Source organism: Elaeis guineensis, chromosome 3 (genome assembly GCF_000442705.2).
Source record: "Elaeis guineensis isolate ETL-2024a chromosome 3, EG11, whole genome shotgun sequence".
NCBI lineage: Eukaryota > Viridiplantae > Streptophyta > Magnoliopsida > Arecales > Arecaceae > Elaeis > Elaeis guineensis.
In genome coordinates this window covers 38,002,032-38,024,763 of record NC_025995.2, presented here as the reverse complement: position 1 = coordinate 38,024,763, position 22,732 = coordinate 38,002,032, and positions in this window count along the sequence as shown.

Sequence of the window (22,732 nt, the reverse complement as noted above, 5' to 3'; positions counted from 1 at the left end):
CGTCAACAGCTTGACGATTGGCTTTTTGGGACATATTTCCCAACATAAAACCCATAGGGTGTAAGTGAGTCTTCAAGAGGAAGAGAGGCACAAACGAAAAGGTGGAGACCTATAAAGCCCGTCTGGTTGCCAAGGGATATCGTCAACATTATGGTATAGACTATGACGAGACATTTTCTCCTGTGACAATGCTCAAATCCATTCAGATTATGCTTGTGATAGCTATCCATCTGGACTATGAAATCTGACAGATAGATGTGAAAACAGCTTTCCTAAATTGAGAGCTGGACGAAGATGTATATATGATACAACCTGAAGGGTTCACATCCACAGATGAGTCTAAGGTGTGCAGGCTATAGAGGTCCATTTATGGACTTAAGCAGGCATCCCGGAGTTGGAACATATGTTTTGATAGGATGATCAAGATGTATAGCTTCGTTAAGAATGGAGAAGAGCCTTGCATTTATAAGTGGGCTAATAGTCCAGTAGTGGTATTTCTTGTATTGTATGCGAATGATATTCTCTTAATTGGGAATGATGTCCCTGCATTACAGGGAATAAAGATTTGGCTGTCGTCACAGTTCTCCATGAAGGATCTGGGAGAAGCTTCCTATATCCTAGAGATGAGGATCTATAGGGATAGATCTAAAAAGTTGCTTGGCTTATCCCAGTCCACGTACATTGATACTATGCTGAAGAGGTTCAGCATGGAGAATTTCAAGAAAGGTTATCTACTGATAGGCCATAAAATTTCTCTCTCGAAGAGGGATTGTCCGACAACACCTCAAGAGAGAGAGCGTATGGGTAGAATTCCATATGCTTTGACAGTGGGATCTATCGTGTACGCCATGACATGTACACGATCAGATGTGGCATACTACTAGGGGTAGTGAGTAAATACCAATCTGATCTAGAGGAGAATTACTGGAAGGTTGTTAAAACAATCGTGAAGTATTTAAGAAATACTAAGGACCAGTGGCTTGTTTATAGTGAATCGGACTTGAGACTTATGGGGTTTACAGACTCCAGTTCCAGTCTGATCATGATGATAGTAAGAGTGTGTCAGGATTTGTTTTTACCCTTAATGGTGGGCTGTCTACTGGAAGAGTTCCAAGAAGCACACTGTGGCTGATTCAGTTTGCGAGACAGAGTATGTCGCTGCATCAGATGCTGTCAAAGAAGCGGTGTGGCAGAAAAAATTCATCACCGAGCTTGGAGTAGCACCCTCCCTTGTTGGTCCAGTTCTGCTCTATTGTGACAGCTCTGGAGCTATTGCTCAGGCGAAGGAACCAAAGGCACACCAGCAGACGAAGCATATTCTGCACCGCTACCATCTCATCCGAAAAATCATAGATCGAGGTGACGTCGACCTTCAGAAGATCGACGGAAAGGAGAACCTGGCTGACCCATTCACTAAAGCCATTGCAGTGAAGGAGTTCGACGACTTTAAGTCGAAGATGGGTATTAGATACTGTACCGATTGGCTTTAGGCTAAGTGGTAGATAGTTTGGAATAGTATCCCAAAGCCAATCGTCAGTCTGTTGACGGTTGTGCTCTTTGTTGTATTAGTGCATGAATAATAAATTAATAAAAAATATTTTGACATTTTTCATCATAAATTATTTCATCTTCTAATGAACTTCTGTGTTGTGGTGAAGTCCTTAGGACTATTTAGACTCGACAAAGGAGGATTTGTCATTTAGTCCTTAAACCTATTCATGATTAAATGATACGTTGTTACCAAGGACAACAACGTTTATCAAGCATAGGTCATTGTGTGCCATATAGGTTGGTTGTCCTCTTAACCAATTAGTATGGAGACACTGGTATGGCATACAGGTGAGATGTAAGGGTGCATCTACACTGAACGTGATCGGATCCGAAGCTTTTTCTACGGTCAAGATTTGCTCCGATGGGATATGGGTATAACTGTCCCTCCGACCTGAGACCGCCATGGTGACTTGCAAGCAACTCACTGCACTTAGGCACTGGACTACCTGAATTTCTAATTCAGTGACGGAAGGCTGCTGGGTGTAGTCAAGTACTTGACTTGTCGGTGCATGTGTCAAGATGGGATTGACCACTCCTGTGTACAGTCGTGTTTCAATTTAGCAAAACCTTGGCCAGGGGAGTCCTAGTGAGGAGTCAGAGGACTGTTTGAGTTGAGCACGATTCGAATGATCTGATCAGGGTTGACAGTTTAACCTTGAGTCGTCTTAAACACATGGGTCAAAAGGATGAATTATACAGTAACCATATTCACGTAGGTTCTGAGTGATGCAATTGTGACTATTTAATCTATCCGAGTGTCGGGTACCATTGCTAGATGGTCACTTCGATTAGTATAAAAATTGATTCCTGTGCTACCGGCTTAGGATCGAACCTGTGGGGTCACACACATTAGAGGTTCCTATCTGATCTGATGGCTGGTGAAGAGTCCTAAGTATCTAAGATTTTGTGATCGAGAATCAGGATTCTCTGATCACGAGTTTCACACATTTTGGGTACCGGGGTCAAGAGTCCCACTGGTTTTGGACTTTTCGATCAGGGTTTCATATCGATGAATTCTGATGCCCGATTGTCCATCGAATTTGGACTCAGTATTTATGAGACTTTTAATTAGTGATTTGATCAGTAATTAACTCAATTTGATTGAGTAATTATTTTTGGATCAAGTCCAATTGAATTGGATTCAGTTGGGTTTGACCTGATTAGATTAAGTGTTGACCTAATCGCTATGGTATTTTGGTTCCTGATCTAATCAGGGGTTGGGCTTAGTCAATTCCTGATTTGATTAGGATTTTATTGAGTCTAAATAAGTCTAATTAAGTTGGGTTTAACTTAGTCTAATTGTGCTTAGCCTATTTTGATTAGGTTGGTTCAATTATGATCAAACCATCTTTTGAATTTAACAAATCCCTGCGCCACCCTTTTATTTTGTGCGCCACTTCTTCCACATGAGAAAAGGTTTCTCATGAAAATTATCCATGCACAAAGTAGCCCATGCCCCTCTCTTCTCACACCAAGAGTGGATAAACATGAGTTGGTTGGCATTTGAATTCAAATTCGATTTGAATTCAAATAAGCAACCACTTATCTTTACCTCTCACACAGAGAAAATACTGCAAAGATGCATTTTGCACTTTTTTTAAAAGGAAGAGAAGATAAGGCATGTGCTAATCTGATCCTAGAGAGAAGGGTGGCGTGAGAGAGCTTTCCTACGTGAGAAAAGAAAAGAAAAGGAGAGAAAAGAAAGAAACAAAGTGGGCGCAAGTTTCTTCGGTGAGTATCCTAGGGTTTTGACCTAGGGTTCGGGAAGTGAGAAGGTGAGTTACGAGTATCGTGAGCCCACCGAACTTTATAGAGAGCTTCAACAACCTCTCAAGTGCATCTACTGACGATCTGGAGCATCTGAGGAGTCGGTAGATCAAGATCGAAGGAGTTCGATCAACATCGGCCATCAAAAGGGCTCTACAACGAACAAGCATTCGTGAGGAGCCGATCAGATCGGAAGCTTCATGTGGACGATCCGCAAAGGTCAGACATATTGTGTAGCTAGATTGTGATGATCAGACCCTCTCGACGGTGATCAGATTGCCGCGATCAACTATCTGCACAAAGGTAATATGTTCTGAACACATAACAATAAAATATTTACTGTAGAGAATTCGAAATTCAAATTTAAATGCATGCTATTATATCATATTTAGATCCTTGTATAGGGTTAATTTATGTTAATTAATTAGATTAATTAATAATTTTTACTGTAAAATTATAATTTTGAAAAAGTTTTAAAATTACGTTTTTCCCTTGCACCATTTTTCCCATACTTCTGGAGATATGCACTCGAATCAGCCTGTAATCTGTTAAATAGGGTTCCAAGTAAGTCAGTAATTAAGACTCTATATGAGATATGGATAGGGCATAAGCCAGCACTTTCACACCTTAGGGTTTGGGGGTACCCGACCTATGTCAAACGATTAGTCACAGACAAACTTAGACCTAGATCTGACAAATGCACATTCATCGGATATCCAAAGAGACCAAAGGATATTTTTTCTACCATGCTGATGAATAAAAGGTGTTCGTCAGTCTTAAGATAATCATTTTAGAAAAAAAGTTCCTTGGTGAAGGAATCGTTGCCTCTAAGGTTGAACTTGATGAAGTTCAATAGGTAGAACGACCGACACCAATAGCTGAACCTGAGTCGAATTTGATTAGATCAGATCTGGAGCCCAATGTACCTACACTATTAAGGTGATCCGATAGAGTATCACATTAGCCAGACAGATACTACGGTTTCTTGATCTGGGATGGTGATCCCATCGAACTCGATGAGAACGATGAGGATCCAATCACCTATATGGATGCAATACAGAGACCTAATTCTGAGAAATGGCTTGAGCTATGAAATCTGAAATAGAGTCCATAAAGGTCAACGATGTATGGACATTGGTTGACCCACCTAAAAGGGTTAAACCCATTGGATGTAAATGGGTGTTCAAAAGGAAAAGGGGTATAGATGGAAAGGTGGAGACTTATAAAGCCTGTCTGGTTACCAAAGGGTATCATCAACATTATGGTATTGATTATGACGAGATGTTTTCTCCTGTGGCAATGCTCAAATCCATTCGGATAATGCTTGCAATAGCTGTCCATCTGGATTATAAAATCTGGCAAATAGATGTAAAGACAGCTTTCCTGAATGGAGAGCTGATCGAAGAGGTGTATATGATACAACCTGAGGGATTTACATCCATAGATGAGTCCGAGGTGTGCAAGCTTTAGAGATCCATTTATGGATTGAAGCAAGCTTCTCAGAGTTGGAACATGCGTTTTGATAAGGTGATCAAAACGTATGGCTTCGTTAAGAATGGAGAAGAGTCATGCATCTATAAATGGGCAAAAGGTCCAGTTGTGGTATTCTTTGTCTTGTACATGGATGACATTCTCTTAATCAGAAATGACATCCTCGCACTACAGGGAATAAAAGTTTGGTTGTCATCGTAGTTCTCCATGAAGGATTTGGGTGAAGCATCTTACATTCTAGGGATGAAGATCTATAGGGATAGATCTAAAAAGATGCTTGGATTATCCCAGTCCACGTACATAGACACTGTGCTGAAGAGGTTTAGCATTGAGAATTTCAAGAAAGGCTATCTACCGATAGGCCATGAAATTTTTCTCTCTAAGAAAGATTATCCGACAACTCCTGAAGAGAGAGAGAGTATGAGTAGAGTCCCATATACTTCGATCATGGGATTTATCATGTACGCCATGACATGTACAAGATCAGATGTGGCATACTCACTAGAAGTAGTGAGTAGATACCAATCTGATCCTGAAGAAAACCACTGGAAAGTGGTTAAAGCCATCCTTAAGTATTTGAGAAAAACTAAAGACCAATGGTTGGTTTATGGTGAGTCAGATCTGAAACTTGTGGGGTTCACAGACTCCAGCTTTCAATCTGACCATGATGACAGCAGAAGCGTGTCAGGTTATATCTTTACTCTGAATGGTGGAGCTATCTGCTGGAAGAGTTCCAAGCAGCATATTGTGGCAAACTCTGTTTGTGAAGCAGAGTACATCGCAGCATCGGATGCTGCGAAGGAAGCTGTGTGGTTGAGAAAATTCATCATCGAGCTCGTAGTAGCACCCTCCCTCGATGGTTCAATCCTGCTCTACTGTGACAGCACTGGTGCCATAGCTCAGGCGAAGGAACCCAAAGCACACCAGCGGATGAAGTACATTTTACGTCGCTTCCACCTGATCCGGGAGATCGTAGATCGAGGTGATGTCGACCTTCAGAAGATCGATGGAAAGAAGAATCTGGCCGACCCCTTCACTAAAGCCTTGGTGATAAAGGAGTTTGACAATCACAAGTTGAAGATTGGTATCAGATACTGTACCGAGTGGCTTTAAGATAAGTGAGAGCTGTTGGAAAATGTGTCCCAAAAATCAATCGTCAGCCTGTTACGGTTGAGCAATCTTGTATGATAATTGATTTGTTAATAAATAAAATATATTTGGTATTTTCATCATAAGCTTTCATCTTCTAATGAACTCCGTTGTTATGATGAAGTTCTTAGGACTATTTAGATTCGATAAAGAGAGGATTTATCGATTAGTCCTTAAAACTATTCACGATCAAATGATAGGCTGTTAATAAGGACGACAGCTTCTATCGAGCATAGGTCGTTGTAGGCCATATGGGTCGGTTGTCCTTTTAATCAAGGAGTGTGGAGATACTGGTATGGCATACAGATGAGATGTAAGGGTACATCATCATGGAACGTGACCAACTCCAGAGCATTCTGCTATCGAGAATGTCTCTGATGGGATATAGGTATAAATGTCCCTTAGACCTAAGATCACCTCAGTGACTTGCAAGCAACTCACTGTGCTTTGGTACTAGACTAACTGAATTTTTAATTCAGTGATGAAAGGCTTCTGGACATAGTCAAGTACTTGCGAAGTCAGAGTGTGATCGAGATGGGATTGACCACTCCAAGAGTTGGAGAAGAATGAGTCACTGTATTTCAATTTAGCAAAACCTTGGCCAGGGTAATCCATCAGATGGATTTGATATTTTGAAATACAATGTGGACAACCTGATCAAAGTTGACAGTTGAACTCTAAGGTGTCCTATGATCATTTTGGTCAAGGGGATGAATTATATTGAAACTATATCTGCATGGGTTCTAAGGATGTTATTCTACACATTCGACCTATCCGGTCGTCGGGTATCATTCCTAGATGGTCACTTCGATTGGTACAAAAATTTATTTCTGTACTATCGGTTTAGATTCGGACCTATGAGATCATACACATTAGAGTTCATGATCCGATCGGATGGTTGATTAATGATTAAGAATCATTCTAGGGTTAAATGATCAATACGATTGACATTTAACCTAGTGCAAGTGTTGCTGGAGGATCGATTAGCAATTCAATTGCTAATTGGCTTAATTTGATTAGGACAATGGGCTGAGATTAAGTCTAATTGAATATGATTTAATTAGATTTAGTTTGGACTTGATTGGATCAAGTCCAATTGGTTTATTGGATAAGCCAAGTGCAAGGAAAAAACTAGTCCTAGTTCAATTAGGACTTGGGTCAACTTAATTTCTAATTTGATTAGAAAATTAAATCAGATTTAAATCTAATTTAATCTGATTAAATTAAATTTTTAATTGGGTTAAGACCTATTTTAATTAGGTTGATCTAATTTTGATTTGATTTGATTTGAGAAACCAAATTAAAACAAGTCATAAGATAGAATCCTAGTAAGACTAGGATTCCACCTTGCGCCACATAAGCCCCCCATGCCCTCTCTCTTATTCCACGCCAATCTCCTTTTATTTTGTGTGAGAAAAGCCCTCTCCCAGGTCTTTTTTATGTCCAAAAGGTTTTCTCTTTTCTTTCATACATGGAAAGTGGTTGTGGATTAAATCAAAGTAGGAATAAGTTTGGATTTCAAATTCTATGAGATAGAGTTTTAGAAATCCAAAACTCTTTCCTTTTTGCATCGAATTTATCCAGATTTTTTTTGAGATTTTTAATGGCTTTTATGTCACACATTATGCACCCTTTTCTGGTGGCCCATGCATGAAAATAAGGAGGAGGTGCCCAAGAGTTGGGCGCCCCTTATCTTGCCATGTTTGGATAAGCCTTGACTAGGTATTTGACCTAGACAAGGACTCTATCATATCTCTCTCTATAAAAGAGTTTTTTTATGAAATTTTTGAAGAACATAGAGATTTGAGAGATCTTTGGGACATCCAAAAATTAGAGAGAAAGACCTTTGGGTCATGGAGATATAATAGACACAAGACAGGATGTCTAGGAGAGAGTAAAGAGAAGAAGAGGGTCTTCTTCTAGAGTTGTTAGTTTCATCTCTTCCCTTCATCTTGAGTTTTCTGAGAGCATCTCAGATCTAAAACTCCTTCTTTTACTTCTCATCTTTGAAAGAGCTCAAATTAAGAAGGAGGTACCTGATCAACCATCGAAGAAGGATCAGCGCAGTACTAGCATACTGTGCTGATTTCCTGAAGTAAGACTTCTAGTCGAGATTCGTGAGCTCGTGTGGACGACTCCTAGAGACCGGATGCGTGTGCAGTTTGCAACATCATCCTCAAGCCCGTATCAGCAAGGTTAGAATGTCTAACTTGCAAGGTAATAGATCTAATCTATTGTTTAATACATACATTAGATATAGTATAGAAACATGTTGATATGATCAACATGTAGTTCATGCTCTATATATTTTAATTTTTGATTTAATACTATGTAATAATCATGTAATAGAATCTTAGATCTAAAAATTTTTTGATTTTAGAAAATAAATTTTAATTTATTTTAGTCTTCCGCTGTCTGATCTTGAAAAAATTTAAGATCTAATCCTGAAACCCTAGATCTGGTTCCTTCATAAGCATCCGTAGAATACATGTCAGGTGGTTGGGGCATCAACTCTTGGTGCCCCACAAAGGGATCTCTAGCCAAAAGAGATGGGGCATGGATCCGACTCTCTCTCCTCCACATCATTACACATAAGAGGAGGTGGGCCCCTCGAGGATATGGTGCCCAATAATTTTCAAAAAGAAAAAGATGCGCCATATATTCTTTCATCTATTCCACATGCATACTTAGAGATAATTAGGAGATAAAGAAGAGATAATGTTAGGATAATTATACCAACTAATTGACTTAATCAAATTTTTTGGGCTCATAATTAAGAGCCCAATTAAATTTAAATAAATTTAAGTTAGGCTCAAGGCTATGGACTTGATCAAATCAAAGTCTCGAGAAGAATTAGGTTTAATAGTGTGCTAGCATGGTTCTCATAAACCTAATAGGATTTCAATAAATCCTAATCCAATTGAAACTTCATAAGTTCAATTGATAAATTTGAGATTAAATCTCTTAATGTGTGACCCCATAGGTTCATTCTATCTAATAGTGAGATATATTATGATCTCTATCATAATATCATCGAAACTCTTTCTGATAGATTGAAATATTTTCAATTCTATCCTTCGAGGGCCATCGATCATCAAGATAATGTCTGATGAGTCTCACAATCTATCAGTGACACCTAGAGTATGTAGTGACAATCCAGTAGAATGAAAGTACAAATCTCTAGATATAGTTATCGTATCATTCAGTCCTTCTATCATGAGTCCCGACTTGATGGAGGTCATGAAGAGCTCATCAGATCCCATCGTTAGTCATATGCTAGATTGGCTCGACTCGAGTTCATTTGTGAATCCCGTGAAAATTTTTTTTCAGTATTCACATTTACTTTGGCCAAAGACTTTCTAAACTCAGTTTCACAAATCGCATAGGACTTCTGCTTTTCTATCAAGATCGATAGATCCCATTTAGGTGCATCCTACTCCAAACAAGAAATCAGACCTACTAAAGCCAACATACACAGCAAGGACCCAAATGACTAGGGATCAAGAAAATATGCAGTCAAACCCAATAGCCTCATTGCGAATAGCCAATGACACTGCAGGTCAAAAGACCACTTACACTACTGTAGCATCGAGAAGACCACTAATGAGTGAGTAGACATCCATGTGGTTCTCGTGTTGGTCATGTTCAGTACAAGTTTTTCTCTAATAACCATCTGCACCTTCATCCCAGTGTCTTTACACCACAGACCTGAGACTCATCTACCCATAAGGGAGGTGAACCATGTACCGATCTCAAATGGATTGATCACTGTCTTCCGTGATGATCTTTTGATTGAAAGTATTTAAAAATTAATCATTAATTAATATATCTTTCAAATTTTTAACTCTTTAAGAATATATAAAAATTATCTTTGTTAACTTTTAGGACAAATCATGGACACATAAATATGATTGGAATGAAAAAGTCCTTTATTGATAATAAAAAGATTATAAGTACTAGTATAGGCCCTAAAATTACATAATATGTTAGCCAACAATTGGCTTTTAGGGTACAAATCCAACATGATGCACTCCATGGCTCCTTTCCTCACCTCCTTCCACGGTACATCCAGTAGTTTGTTTGCATCGATCGGAAGGAGCATCCCAGAGAAAAGCTTGCTTGCCAACTTGTAGTCCCTCAAGGCCAAGGCCTCGAGCCTCAAACCAATCAGTGCAGCTCTAGAACTAGAAACCCCGTGTGTGGCCCCAAAAGTCCCAAACTCCTTGGCTGGCTCATATCCTGGAGAAAATGCAATGGAAGGAGGGGCCGACAAACTTAGAATTATATCTTCGGAGGTCCAACTTGTTTGGCTCCTTTGATCTTTATCAGAGGCCAATGAGGTCGAGCCAACTCTTATCGTTTTGAGGTCACTGGCACGAGGAAGTTTAGGACCTCCTGATCTAGAAGCTGGCAGAATTGTGGAACTTTCAATCTTAATGTGGATGCTCCGACCGGCCTCAAGCTCAGCTGCCCTTTTTTGACGGGCCTTCTTATTTGGTTTATATGGAGAGCCCGCATTTTTCTCTGTGACCATCTCTACAACTAAAGCAAGTAAGTCGTCGGCAAAAGCATGGTGGAAATCAAAGAGTATAAGACCTTGGAAGTGGAGAATATGCATCTCGAGGGGCAAGCTGGCTAATGCCGACATTGAATAGCATTTAGACTGATAGCAGGTCCTTCAGCTCAGAGATCTTGAAGCCATGCACAGTTGCCAACTCCTGCCTCAGACGTTCATTTATGGAAGGCTCTTTTAGTGCAGCCTTTTGAGGTTCATCCCAAGTGATGAACCCCCAATCCTCATCGGATGTTTGAGAGATGAAGAGAAATCATAGTTTCCAACTATGAACGATGATGGGGATCCCAAAAAAGACTGTGGACAGATGTCCTTCTTCCTCTGCGGCATCACATACCACTAGCTGTGGGACTGCGGTACTTTTTGAGGCTGAAGAGAGAATGAAAGAGCATGACGCTGGGGTCAATCCCCACCAACACACACACTGTAGTGAAGCCATGTATCACGATGAGTTTGAGACCACCAAATATGTGATATTCCGAAGTATTGAAAGAGAGCTATGAAGAAAGGATGAAGAGGGTGTTGGGAAATATGTCCCAAAAGTCAATCGTCAAGCTGTTGACGGTTGAGCAACCAAGTATTGTAATTGATTTGTTAATAAATAAAATATATTTTTGATATTTTTATCATAAATTTTCATCTTCTAACGAACTCCGTTATTATGATGAAGTCCTTAGGACATTTAAGTTCGATAAAGAGAGGATATATCGATTAGTCCTTAAAATTATTCACGACCAAATGATAGACTATTAATAAGGATGACAGTTTCTATCGAGCATAGGTCGCTGTAGGCCATATGGGTTGGTTATCCTCTTAACCAAAGAGTGTGAAGATACTGATATGGTATACAGGTGAGATATAAGGGTACATCATCATTGAACGTGACCAACTCCAGAGTATTCTACTGTTGAGAATGTCTCTGATGGGATATAGGTATAAGTATCCCTTAGATCTGAGATCGCCTCAGTGACTTGCAAGCAACTCACTGTGCTTTGGTACTGGACTAACTGAATTTCTAATTCAGTGACAGAAAACTTCTGGACACAGTCAAGTACTTGTGAAGTCAGAGTATGATCAAGATGGGATTGACCACTCCAAGAGTTGGAGAAGTATGAGTCACCGTATTTTAATTTAGCAAAACTTTGGCCAGTGTAATCCATCAGATGGATTTGATATTTTGAAATACAATGTGGACAACCTGATCAGAGTTGTATTGGAAATAGTGTCCCAAAGCTAATCATCAGCCTGTTGACGGTTATGCTAATTCTTGTATTAGTATATGAATTATAAATAAATAAAAATTATTTTGATATTTTTCATCACAAATTGTTTCATCTTCTAATGAACTCCTGTATTATGGTGAAGTCCTTAAACTATTTAGACTCGACAAAGGAGGATTTGTCGTTTAGTCCTTAAATCTGTTCGCGACCAAATGATACGTTGTTACCAAGGACAACAATGTTTATCAAGTATAGGTCGTTGTATGCCATATGGGTTGGTTGTCCTCTTAATCAAGGAGTGTGAAGACACTGGTATGGTATACAGGTGAGATGTAAGGGTACATCTGCACTGAACGTGACCGACTCCGGAGCTATTTTTGCTGTCAAGATTTGCTTCGATGGGATATGGGTATAACTGTCCCTCCGACCTGAGACCGCCATGGTGACTTGCAAGCAACTCACTGCACTTAGGCACTGGACTACATGAATTTCTAATTCAGTGACGGAAGGGTGCTGGGTGTAGTCAAGTACCTGACTTGTCGGTGCGTGTGTCAAGATGGGATTGACCACTCCACTTCAGGAGCTGTGTACAGTCGTGTTTCAATTTAGCAAAACCTTGGCTAGGGTAGTCTTAGTGAGGAGTCACAGGACTGTTTGAGTTGAGCACGATTCGGATGATCTAATCAGGGTTGACAGTTTAACCCTGAGTCGTCCTAAACACAGGGGTCAAAAGGATGAATTATACAGTAACCATATTCATATAGGTTCTGAATGTTGCGAATGCGACTATTCGACCTCTCCGAACATCGGGTACCATTGCTAGATGGTCACTTCGATTAGTACAGGAATTGATTCCTGTGCTACCGGCTTAGGTTCAAACCTGCGGGGTCACACACATTAGAGGTTCCTATCTGATCTGATGGCTGATGAAGAGTCCTAATGCTCATGGACTATGAGTCCTACATGTTTGGAACTCTGTGATTGAGAATCAAAATTCTCTGATCATGAGTCCCACATATTTTGGGTACCAGGGTCAAGAGTCCCACTGGTTTGGGACTCTTCGATCAAGGTTCCATATCGATGGACTTTGATACCCGATTGCCCATTGGATTTGGATTTAGTATTTATGAGAGATTTAATTAGTGATTTAATCATTAATTAACTCAATTTGATTGAGTAATTATTTTTGGATCAAGTCCAATTGAATTGGATTCAGTTGGATTTGACCCGATTAGGTTAAGTGTTGACCTAATCATCGAAGTGGTTTGGTCCTTGATTTGATCATGGGTTGGGCTTAGTCAATTTTTGATTTGATTATAATTTTATTGAGCCTAATTAAGCCTAATTGTGTTGGGTTTAAATTAGTCTAATTGGACCTAACTTATTTTAATTAAGTTGGTTCAATTAGGTTAATTTAAAATTAGAAACCACCTTGACCTCAATTCCCTGCACCACCTCACTTCTTCTGCACCCATTTGAATTCATGAGAAATAACTTCTCATGAATTTTCTCACATGCAAAGGCCTTCCCATGCCCACACTTGTGCGCCAATTATTTTGAAAGTTGTTTGAAATTCAAAATTCAGAAATTTGAAATTCAAAATTTGAAATTTGAATTTTGAAATTTAAAATTCGAAATTTAAAATTTAAAAATTTAAAATTTAAAATTTAAAATTTAAAATTTGAAATTTAAAATTTAGTTAAAATTTCAAATTTGAAATTCAAAATTTAAAATTCAAAAATTTGAAATTTGAAATTTGTTTGAAATTTGAAATTCAAAATTTGAAAATTAAAATTTAAATTTTGAAATTGGTATATTTAGATATACTTGATCCAAGTAGCAAGTAGTCTAATTAGGTTGGTTGCCATGGTCGTCCGGTCATAGAAGAAAAGTAGGGTTTAAAGGTCCTCTCCTCCCATTCGATGGGTTCTCCTATGACGGGAGGGGTGCCACTATAATTATATCCCATACAGACGAAGCAGCGAAAGAAATTAATTGTAAAGGTTCAATTGTGAAATTTATCATGAATGTGTTAGATTAGATCTAAAAGAATATTCATGATTTATTTTGATTGAGTTATTTTCTATTATTAGCAATAGGATTGCTGTTTATGAAATGTGCTGATCTGTTTGTGAAATGAGTCAACACATTTGATGAACAGAAAATAAAACCTTTCAAATTTGAAAATTATTTTTGAAATACCAAATCCTGACCCATCAGCCCAAATACTTAATTAAAAGAATTAAGTGTTGTCTAGTTGGTCTAGAATTATGAATTAAGACCTAAGATAATCACATTGATTCAATCTCTGCCGAGTTAATGATATATCCCCACCACTGATCTCACTTACCTGGCCAACCTAGTGAATTAGATTTTGATTAGATCACTTGGTGATTAGAGCTCATCCATATCATTAGGTAAATCAGTGTGACTGATTTAGGTGCTCCTAATACCGGCTTTAATTAAATCTTTTTTAATTTGACTTGGTGAAGTCAGTGGGAGGATTGAAATTGGCTGGTTAATTTCTTCTCTTCTATCCTTTAATAAAATCCTCAAAAATTATGAGATCCCTAAAATGATTAAGTTATAGTGATAACTAAGTCATAGCCTCTCATTAAGTGAGTGATAATGAGTCCATTAGTTTAATAATCACTGGAGGCCCAAAGGCCTGGTGCTTATTGACTAATGGAATTATCATTCATAGTATGATAATTTGGTTGAGTCTTTCTGATGGTGATCAGGTTGGCCGGCCAAAGTCCGGCCTAATCATTTATTGGTCCAATTCATCAAATCAACTCATGTTAATGGTTGGACCTAACCAGATCTTTTCAGTGGAGGCCAAAGCCTACTGATTAAGTTCTGGGACAAAATAAATTGCTAGAAGTTGTTTAGAGAAACAACTGGTTATGAACCTACCCATAGATGCACATGGGTTGACCAACCAAAGTTGGGCTCGTGTGTAGTCTGTGTGGATTCTAGTACCCACTAAGAAATTAAAGTAATTCCTTGAATTGGAGGTTGAGGCTACCAGTTCATAAAAATACTGAGAGAAACTTTAGACTAAAGTCCCAGTCTTTAGTATTAATAATTTATATACTAATAGAGGTCTGATTTTTCTTTATGCAGCTATGGCCACTACCCTGTCGCTCCGATCATTATTAGATAATGACAAGCTCATGAGACCTACTTTCGATAGCTGGTATCAAAAATTAAAAATCATCCTTGAGCATGAGCGGATCCTTTATCTAACGGATCCGACACCTGAGGAGTCAGCTCCGAATGCTAGAGCGACGGTCTGAGACACTTACCAGAAGTGGCTCAACGATCGCACCACCATTCGATGCATAATGCTAGCAGCAATGAATAATGAGTTTAGCCATAGGTTCGAGAACGTCCAGCTGCAGGAGATGCTTCAAATGTTGAACGACTCCTTTTTGCATGCCTGACGACATTGAAAGGCACAAAACTAGTTGTGCCATTATCAATGCTCAGATGAGGGATGGGGCCTCAGTCACCGATCATGTACTATACATGATCGAAATGATTGAGCGCCTAAGTAAACTGGGCTTTTCCTTGCACGAGCAGCTCGGTAAGGATGCGATCTTTAATTTTTTGCCCAAGTCCTTCCTCCCCTTCCTTACTCATTTTTGGATGACAAAGCCTACAGTGAACTCCACGGCTTGTTGGGGTTGCTGCAGAACTTTGAGAAGGACCACCAGCTCTAAAAGGAGTCGGTGAATGTTGGAGAGGGTCTTCTTCTGGTCGTCAACCCTTTGAGAAAGGGAAGAAGAACAAGAAGAAAAAGAATAAGAAGGTGCAGTCGCATGCTGGGATGTCTGCACAGGGTCAGACCAAGAAGCGCAAGCCTGACCAGAGCCAGGCAGAGTGCTTCTTTTGCAAGAAGCAGGGGCACTAGAAGAGGAACTATCCTCTATACATTGCCTCCCTGGATCCGAACAGGCCGAAGAAGAAGCAAGGTAATTATATGATAATACCTTGCAACTTTTTCATTTGTGATACTACTGCCTGGGTATTGGATACTGGAAGCCCTTATCGTATTTGCAATTCGATGCAGGGTCTGCAGGTCAGTAGGAGATTTGATGAAGGTGAGAGGTTCCTGAACGTTGGAGATGGAAGCAAAGTTTCAGTTCTAGCTTTAGGAATCATGAACCTTATAATCAATTCTCGTAATGTAATTCTGAGTGAATGTCACTATTGTCCAAACTTTTTATTAAATATTATTTCTGTAGGCCTTTTGGCCATGTACGGTTATGAATTTTTAATAAAAGAAAATATTTACAATATCATTTTGAATGGTGTTACAATATTTGTTGGACAACTAAATAATAGAATTTACTTACTATCACAGCCTGTTAATATGGTTCAAACCTCCGGTAAACACCCTAGAATAGATAATGTGTCAAAAGTCCACCTTTGGCACTGTAGGCTAGGTCATATCAATAAGAACAAGATAAACAGGTTGGCTCAAGAAGGAATTTTTGAAGTACGTGACTGTGAATCACTTCCAACCTGTGAGTCATGTCTTCTTGGAAAGATGACCAAGTCACCTTTTACTGGAAAAGGTGAGCGAGCTAGTGAACTCTTGGGTCTAGTACATTCTGATGTATGTGGACCCATGAGCTCAAGTGTAAGAGGTGGATATTTCTACTTCATAACCTTCACAGAGGACCTATCAAGGTATGGGTATGCCTACTTAATGAAGCATAAGTCGGAGTCATTTGAAATGTTCAAACTATTCCGATATGAGGTAGAAAAATAAACTGAGAAGTGTATTAAAACTCTTCGATCTGATTGAGGAGGTGAATACCTTTCCAATGAATTTCTGACATATCTTGGGGAGAATGGGATTCTCTCTCAGTGGACTCCTTCTGGAACACCATAGCATAATGGTGTCTGAAAGGAGGAATCGGACCTTATTGGATATGGTTCGATCCATGATGGGGTTTGCTGGTCTGCCAATCTTCCTTTGGGGATATGCACTCGAATCAGTTTGTTACCTTCTAAATAGGATTCCGAGTAAGTCTGTAACCAAAATGCCATATGAGATATGGATAGGACGTAAGCCAGTACTCTCGCACCTTAGGGTTTGGGGGTGTCCGGCTTATGTTAAACGTTTAATTACGGATAAGCTTGGACCTAGGTCTGACAAGTGTTATTTCATAGGATACCCAAAAGAGACCAAAGGGTATTATTTCTACCTAGCTGATGAGCAAAAGGTATTTGTTAGCCTTAAGGCAATCTTTTTGGAAAAGGAGTTCCTTGGTGAAGGGACCGTTGCCTCTACAGTCGAATTTGAGGAAGTTCGACAGGTGGAAAAACTGACACAAGAAGCTGAACCTGAACCGAATTTGGTTAGATCAAATCTGGAGCCCATTGTTCCTGCACCCTTAAGGTGATCTGATAGAGTACCACGTCAACCGGACAGATACTATGGTTTCTTGGTCCGAGACGGCGATCCTGTCGAACTTGATGAAAATGATGAGGATCCGATCACCTACATGGATGCAATGCAGAGACCTGACTCTGAGAAATGGCTAGAGGCCATGAAATCTAAAATGGAGTCCATGAAGGTCAACGATGTATGGACATTGGTTGACCCACCCGAAGGAGTAAAACCCATAGGGTGTAAGTGGGTCTTCAAGAGGAAGAGGGGCACAGACGGAAAGGTGGAAACCTATAAAGCCCGTCTGGTTGCCAAGGGATATCGTCAACGTTATGGTATAGACTATGACGAGATATTTTCTCCTGTGGCAATGCTCAAATCGATTCGGTTTATGCTTGCGATAGCTGCCCATCTGGACTATAAAATCTGGCAGATGAATGTGAAGATAGCTTTCCTAAATGGAGAGCTGGACGAAGAGGTGTATATGATACAATCTGAAGGGTTCACATCCACAGATGAGTCTAAGGTGTGCAGGCTACAGAGGTCCATTTATGGACTTAAGCAGGCATCCTGGAGTTGGAACATATGTTTTGATAGGATGATCAAGACGTCTGGCTTCGTTAAGAACGGAGAAGAGCTCTGCATTTATAAGTGGGCTAATGGTCCACTAGTGGTATTTCTTGTATTGTATGTGGATGACATTCTCTTAATCGAAAATGATATCCCTGCATTACAGGGAATAAAGATTTGACTGTCGTCACAGTTCTCCATGAAGGATTTGGAGAAGCTTTCTACATCCTAGGGATGAGGATCTATAGGGATAGATCTAAAAGGTTGCTTGGCTTATCTCAATCCACATACATTGATACTATGCTGAAGAAGTTCAGCATGGAGAATTTCAAGAAAGACTATCTACCGATAGGCCACGGAATTTCTCTCTCGAAGAGGGATTGTCTGACAACATCTCAAGAGAGAGAGCGTATGGGTAGAATTCTATATGCTTCGACAGTGGGATCTATCATGTACGCCATGATATGTACACGACCAGATGTGGCATACTCACTAGGGGTAGTGAGTAGATACCAATCTGATCTAGGGGAGAATCACTGGAAGGTTGTTAAAACCATTCTGATGTATTTAAGAAATACTAAGGACTAGTGGCTTGTTTATGGTGAATCAGACTTGAGACTTATAGGGTTTACGGAACATACATTTTCAGTCTGATCACGATGATAGCAAAGTGTGTCGGGATTTATTTTTACCCTTAATGGTGTGGCTGTCTGCTGGAAGAGTTCCAAGCAGCACACAGTGGCTAATTCAGTTTGCGAGGCAGAGTATGTCGCTGCATCAGATGCTGCCAAAGAAGCAGTGTGGCTGAAGAAATTCATCACCGAGCTCAGAGTAGCACCCTCCATTGTTGGTCATGTTCTACTCTACTATGACAGCTCTGTAGCCATTGCTCAGGCGAAGGAACCGAAGGCACACCAGCGAACGAAGCATGTTCTGCGCCGCTACCATCTCATCCAGAAAATCATGGATCGAGGTGACGTCGATCTTCAGAAGATCGACGGAAAGGAGAACCTAGCCGACCCATTCACTAAAGCTATTACGGTGAAGGAGTTCGACGACTTCAAGTCGAAGATGGGTATTAGATACTGCACCGATTGACTTTATGCCAAGTGAAAGATTGTTGGGAATAGTATCCCAAAGCCAATCGTCAGCCTATTGACGGTTGTGTTAATTCTTGTATTAGTATATGAATTATAAATAAATAAAAGTTATTTTGGCATTTTTTATCACAAATTATTTCATCTTCTAATGAACTCCTGTGTTGTGGTGAAGTCCTTAGGACTATTCAGACTCGACAAAGGAGGATTTATCGTTTAGTCCTTAAACCTGTTCGCGACCAAATGATACGTTGTTACCAAGGACAACAATATTTATCAAGTATAGGTCATTGTGTGCCATATGGGTTGGTTGTCCTCTTAAGCAAGGAGTGTGGAGACACTGGTATGGTATACAGGTGAGATGTAAGGGTACATCTACACTGAATATGACTGACTCCGGAGCTATTTTTGCTGTTAAGATTTGCTCTAATGGGATATGGGTATAACTGTCCCTCCGACCTGAGACCGCCATGGTGATTTGCAAGCAACTCACTGCACTTAGGCACTGGACTACCTGAATTTCTAATTCAATGATGAAAGGATGCTGGGTGTAGTCAAGTACTTGACTTGTCGGTGCATGTGTCAAGATGGGATTGACCACTCCAGTTCAAGAGCTGTGTACAGTCGTGTTTCAATTTAGCAAAACCTTAGCCAGGGTAGTCCTAGTGAGGAGTCACAGGACTGTTTGAGTTGAGCACGATTCGGATGATCTAATCAGGGTTGACAATTTAACCTTGAGTCGTCCTAAACATAGGGGTCAAAAGGATTAATTATACAGTAACCATATTCGCGTAGGTTCTGAATGTTGTGATTATGACTATTCGACCTATCTGAATGTCGGGTATCATTGCTAGATGGTCAATTCGATTAGTACAGGAATTGGTTCCTGTGCTACCGGATTAGGTTCGAACCTGCGGGGTCACACACATTAGAGGTTCCTATATGATCTGATGGCTGATGAAGAGTCATAATGCTCGTAGACTATGTGTCCTCTGTATTTGAGACTCTGTGATCGAGAATCAGGATTCTCTGATCATGAGTCCTACACATTTTGGGTACCGGGGTCAAGAGTCCCACTGGTTTGGGATTCTTTGATCAAGGTTTCATATCGATGGGCTTTGATACCCGATTGCCCCTCGAATTTGGACTCATTATTTATGAGAGGTTTAATTAGTGATTTGATCACTAATTAACTCAATTTGATTGAGTAATTATTTTTGGATCAAGTCCAATTGAATTGGATTCAGTTGGGTTTGACCCGATTAGGTTAAGTGTTGACCAAATCGTCGAAGTGGTTTGGTCCCTGATTTGATCAGGGGTTGGGCTTAGTCAATTCTTGATTTGATTAAAATTTTATTGAGCCTAATTAAGCTTAATTGTGTTGGGTTTAAATTAGTCTAATTGGACCTAACTTATTTTAATTAAGTTGGTTCAATTAGGTTGATTTAAAATTAGAAACCACCTTGACCTCAACTCCCTACGCCACCTCACTTCTTCTGTGCCCATTTGAATTCACGAGAAATAACTTCTTGTGAATTTTCTCACACACAAAGGCCTTCCCACGCCCACACTTGTGCGCCAATTATTTGGATAAACATGATTTATTAGCCATTGAAATTCAAAGGGTGTTTGAATTTAAATGGATAACTAATCCCATGCACCATGTCCTTATCCTTTTGTGCGCCATTTTCTTTACACAAGAAAGAGTTTCTTGTGTAAACTCTCCATGCACAAGAGAGTTCACGCCCCTCTCTTCTCATGCATAAAGTGGATAGGAATGAGTTGGTTGGCATTTGAATTCAAATTTGATTTGAATTCAAATGAGCAACCACTTATCTTTATCCTCTCGTGTGGTAAAAACGCTGCAAAGATGCGGTCTTGCATCATTTTAAAAAGGAGATAAGAGAGGGCATGCATACGGGACATCTGAGAAAAAAGGGTGGTGTGAGAGAGGTGTCTTGTGTGAGAAAAGAAAAGAAAAGGAGAGAAAAGAAAGAATCAAGCGGGCGCTAGTTTCTTCGGAGTGTACCCTAGGGTTTTGGCTTAGGGTTCGGGAAGTGAGAACATGAGCTATGAGTGTCGTGAGCCCACCAAACTTCAGAGAGAGCATCATCAACCTCTCTACCATCTTTGCTGACAATCTGAAGTATCTGAGGAGTCGGTAGACATCGATCAAAGGAGTTCGATCAACATCGGCCATCAAAAAGGTACAGTCATGAACTAGCATTCGTGAGGTGCCGATTAGACCGAAAGCTTCGTGTGGATGATCCATAGAGGCCAGACATATTGTATGACTGTATTGCGATAATCAGATCCTCCTGAAGGTGATCAAATTGTGATGATCGACTACCCGCACAAAGGTAATGTATTCTGAACACATAACAGTAAATTGTTTACTGTAGAAATTTGAATTTTTAATTTAAATATATGCATGCTATATTTTATATTTAGATCTAGTGTAGGTAAATATATGTTAATTAATTAGATTAATTAATAATTTTCACTGTAAAATAATGATTTTGAAAAAGTTTTAAAATTATCATTTTACCTCTACACTAAAATTCTCTTCAAGTTGACAGTTGAACTCTGAGGTGTCCTATTAGCATTTTTGTCAAGGGGATGAATTATATGAAAATTATATCCGTATGGATTCTAAGGATGTTGTTCTACACATTCGACCTATCCGACCGTCGGGTACCATTGCTAGATGGTCACTTCGATTGGTACAGAAATTTATTTTTATGCTACTGATTTAGGTTCGGACCTATGAGGTTACATACATTAGAGTTTACGATCTGATCGGATGGTTGATCAATGATTAAGAATCATTCTAGGGTTAAACGATCAATACGATTGACATTTAACCTAGTGCAAGTGTTGCAGGAGGATCGATTAGCAATTTGATTGCTAATTGACTTAATTTGATTAAGCCAATAGGTTGAGATTAAGTCTAATTGAATATAATTTAATTAAATTTGGTTTGGGCATGATTGGGTCAAGTTCAATTGGTTTATTGGATAAGCCAAGTATAAGGAAAAACTTGTCCTAGTTCAAATAAGACTTGGGTCAACCTAATTTCTAATTTGATTATAAAATTAAATCAGATTTAAATTTAATTTAATCTGATTAAATTAGGCTCTTAATTGGGTTAAGACTTATTTTAATTGAGTTGATCTAATTTTGGTTTAATTTGGTTTGAGAAATTAAATTAAAACAAGTCATAAGATAGAATCCTAGTAAGACTAGGATACTACCTTACGCCAGATAAGCCCCCCACGCCCTCTCTCTTATTCCACATCAATTCTCTCTTATTTTGTGCGACAAAAATCCTCTCCCAGGTCTTCACCATGCCCAAAAGGTTTTCTCTCTTCTTTCTTACATGGAAGATGGTTATGGATCAAATCAAAGTAGGAATAAGTTTGGATTTCAAATTCTATGAAATAGAGTTTTAGAAATCCAAAACTCTTTCCTTTTTGTACCAATTTTATTTAGATTTTTTTTTGAGATTTTCATGGCTTTTATGACACTTGATAGGTGCCTTTTGCTGTTGATCTACACACAAAAAAAAGAGGGGGCGCCCAAGAGTTGGGCACCCCTTATCTTGCCATGTTTGGATAAACCTTGACTAGGTATTTGACCTAGACAAGGACTTTATCATATCTCTCTATATAAAATAATTTTTTTTATAAAATTTTCATGGAAAATAGATCAAAGAAGATTGGGGCGTGGAGATATAATAGACAAAAGATAGGATGTCTAGAGAGAGCAAAGAGAAGAAGAAGAGGATCTTCTTCTAGGGTTGTTGTGTTCATCTCTTTCCTTCCTCCATCTTGAGTTTTCTGAGAGCATCTCAGATCTGAAATTCTCCTCCTACTTCTCATCTTTAGAAGAGTCCAAATCAAGAAAAATG